This window comes from Chrysochloris asiatica, unplaced genomic scaffold, assembly GCF_000296735.1.
Source record: "Chrysochloris asiatica unplaced genomic scaffold, ChrAsi1.0 scaffold00022, whole genome shotgun sequence".
Classification (NCBI taxonomy): Eukaryota; Metazoa; Chordata; class Mammalia; order Afrosoricida; family Chrysochloridae; genus Chrysochloris; species Chrysochloris asiatica.
In genome coordinates this window covers 5550405-5554421 of record NW_006408540.1, presented here as the reverse complement: position 1 = coordinate 5554421, position 4017 = coordinate 5550405, and the positions used below count along the sequence as shown (strand labels likewise).

The window sequence follows — 4017 nt, the reverse complement described above, 5'->3', positions numbered from 1 at the left end:
AATATATCAATTATTTTATGGTCTTTCTTATTCATGATTAAATTTCCACATGTATATGAGGTGATTTAAAATACCATGGCTTGGATCAGGTTGCACCTTAGTCCTCAAAATCAGCACACTGATTGAATATGTGTAAAGATACAACCCTGGTACATACATACCTTTCCTGATTTTAAATCATTCAGAGACCCCTCTGAAACAAAAAACAAAAAACAAAAACTGAAATATCTTTGTGGTATTTTCTGTTTTCAGCCAAGATCCATCTGACTTCAACAATGATATCCCTAGCTTTAAGTCCTCTTCTGAGGACTTCATAAACATAGATACAAAAATTTCAACAAAATATAGTCAATTGAATCCAATAACATATCAAAAAGATAATACATTAAGACCAGTTGTGATTCATAGCAGGTTTGCAAAGTTAGAGCAACACTGGAAAACCAATCCTGGACTCCAGCACATAAATAAAGCAACGAAAAAAAAATCACATGAGTATAGTGATTGATGCAGAAAAGACATTTCTCATCATAGACAGCACCCATTCCTGATAGGAACACTCAACACAGTAGGAATAGAACGAAAATAACTCAATATAATTAAGGTCATATATTCAAAACCAATGGCCAACATTACTCTCAAAGGAGAAAAACTGAAAGCATTCCCTTTGTAAATAGGAATCAGATATCGATGTCCTTTATCACCACTCATAATCAATATTTTGTTGGAAGGCAAGAAAGGGAAATTAAATGCATCCAAATTGACAAATAAATAGTAAAACTCTCTTTGCAGATAATATGATCTTATACATAGAAAATCCCAAAGACTTGTCAAGAACATTACTGGAATTCATTGAAAGATTCAGCAAAGTGTCAGGGTACAATATTAACATATAAAACTCAGGATTCTTTTACACTAACAAAGAGAGCTCTGAAAGAAAATCAAGGACACAATTCTATTTATAATTTCCATCTAAAATATGAAATATTTACAAATAAATTTAACCAGAGAAGCAAAAGACCTATACAAATAAAACTACAAAACACAACTACACTATTCCAAAAGAGAACTCCATAAATGGAAGAATATGCCATGCTCATGGTTAGGAAGACTTAACAGTGTGAAAATGTTGATTCTGCCCAAGGCAGTCTGTGTAATATAAACTCAATCCCAATCCAATTCCAGTAACATACTTTAAAAAGATGGAAGAACTAATGACCGTCTTTTTTGGAAAGAAAAGGGAGTCAAAATTAGCAAAACACTAATAAAGAAGAAAAAAGAGAGCAGGAGGTGTTTCACTTCCCATTCTCAAATTTTATTGCACAGTCCTGCTAGTCAAACCAGCCTGAGTTGACAAACACATAGACAAATGAACAGATTGGAAAAGCTGAAATAAATCTATCTACCTATGAACAGCTGATTTGTGGCAAAGGCAAATGGGGGAAGAGATAGTTCCTTTAACAAATGGCCATGGCAAAACTGGATATCTACTTGCAGAAGAATGAAACAGGACCTGTATCTCACACCATATACAAAAATGAACTTAAGATGGATCAAAGACCTAAATGTAAATCCTGGAAGTATAAAGAGTGTCAATGAAAACATAGGGACAATATGAGAAGCACTTATACCTGGAGTCCTAGTGTGGCACTACAGGATAAAGCAGTGGAACACCAGGTCAGTTTGAACCACAAGGATGGCCATTTAGACTCACCAGCCACTCCTAAACCCTATACAGGGTCACTCTGAGTCAGTACCCACTTGATGGCACTTAACAACAGCAACAATATGTGGAATAAATACACTGTTAAACATAACCAAAATCATACAAACAGTAAAAGACAAACTGGATGGCTGAGACCATCTAAAAATAAGACACTTGTGTGCATCAAAATATTTCATCAAAGAAGTAAAAAGAGAACCTACAGACTGGGAGAAACATTTTGGCAATGACATATGAGACAAAGGACTAACTGTAAAATACACAGAAAACTTCAGCATCTCAACAAGACAGGCAATACATTGAAAAGAATGAGCAGAAAGCATGAGGAGACTTTTCACCAGAGAAGATATTCAGGTAGCCAACAGATATATGAAGAAATACTCATGATCATTAAATATTGGTGGTTATGGAGGGGTGCCAGTTCCGAGTCAGAGAGACCCTATCTAGGGATCCGGAGGCTGTAAATATTTTCTTCTTTTTAAAATTAGGAATACAAATAAAATTCCTTGTACAAAATTAAGGCCTTCATATTTCACAGCTCACTAAGGCTAAAGAAAGACTATTTAAGTCCACAAAAATCTTACTTTCACTATTCCCTGCTCCTATAATAAAATGGCCTGACCAAAAGTTGTCAAAAGAAACATTATAAATAAAGCAGATTCTTTTAAACAGGACGACTCCAAATTTTATTTCTTAGCATCAGGGATCTTAATGACATGGAATGCTGTGGTCTTAAATCCTTGTAAAGTATCTCTGGCAGCTCCAGCCTGCCCATTATTTTCAAATTCAATAAAAGCAATGTCATGCCTCCCAGGTACCCAGTGTACTTCCTTAAAATCAAGGAACTGATTCAACAGCATGAATAACATCATCTCATTTGTCTCTCTGGTAAATTATTAAGAAATAAAACATAGTTTGGAGGGTAGTCAGGAACCTGAGGACTTGCTGTTGAATTTCCTTGGGGTTTAGTGGAATTTGGCATTCCCTAACCAGGCTTTTTGTTTGTGGTTGTTGCAGTTTGTTTCAAAGTTTCGGTTTTTTTCTTTTCTTTTTTTCTTTTCTTTGACATCAGAAGTGCTACACATTTTAGAAATTATATCAGATTCTGTTTTTGCATACTGGGTTCACATTGATTTATCATGAAATGGAAATCCTTGTAATTGTCTCAAGGCATTTGTGAATGAGCCCAGTTCTGTTAATATAACAAAGGCCTGTCCTCTTATCTTCTGAGTCTAACGCCACAGTATGTACCACATGGCCAAACTGAGAAAACAGAATGTATAAGAATCTCTTCAATTCTGCTTTTTTAAAATTTTGTTATTCATATTATTGACATAAATTGGTCTGGTATCCATGTTTCTAAGTAACTAGGGGTGCAAATCTTTACAGGAACAGAAAGCCTCATCTTTATCCTGAAGAGTGTTGGGTATATTCAAACTACTGACCCACTATGCTGCCATTCACCATTGTTGCTGTTGCTAAGTACCCTTGAGTCAATTCTGACTCATACAACCCCGTACAGGTTTCCAAAGAGCAGGTGGTGGGTTTGAACCTCAGACCTTGTGATTTGAAGTCCACTGCTTATGCTACAGTGCCAAACCAGGAATCTGTTAGTTACTAGAGTGATCCAAATCAAAACAACAATAGGATACCATTTCACCCTAATATAATTAAAAAAAAAAAAAGTTAGTTAAAAGCAATAAATAACAAATTCTGGGAGGCTGTGGAGATACTAGATACTACACACGACTGGTAAAACAGTAAAATGATGCAACCCCTATGGAAATGGTATGATTCTACCTCAAAAATCTAGAAATAGAAATATTATTTGACCTGGCAACTCCTCTACTTGGTATATATCCTAGAGAAATAAGAATCATGCACACTGTGGTTCATAGTAGCATAGAAAAATGAATCTAAATGCCTGTCTGTGGAAGAATGGTCAACATACATTGGCACATGCTCAATGGAATACTAGATAATATTAAAGAATAAATAATGAACCTCATTGTTGTTGTTGTTGTTAGGTGCTATCGAGTTGGTACTGCATTACATAAGACTGTAGGTGGAATCCTGAACCCCTTCCAGAATCTTCTGAGGTGGTAAATTTCCACTTGAAAGGACAAGCAGACCAGCCTGGAGTGGCTAGAAGAATAGAAGATATTTCTTGAAAGAAAGACCGACAGGAAAAATACAAAACAATAAAGGCCGTCTGATTGATTATTACAAGAACAAGCAAGTTGCTCGCCCAAGAGCCATCAAGGCAAGTGGTCGGGTCCCCTCAGAGCAAACCCCCT

General features: G+C 35.8%; 1 pseudogene; it reads right to left on the bottom strand.

The window, feature by feature from the left end:
- Positions 1–2406: 2406 nt before the first annotated feature.
- LOC102818713 lies at positions 2407–3075 on the bottom strand (annotated as a pseudogene).
- Between the last annotated feature and the right edge of the window lie 942 nt (positions 3076–4017).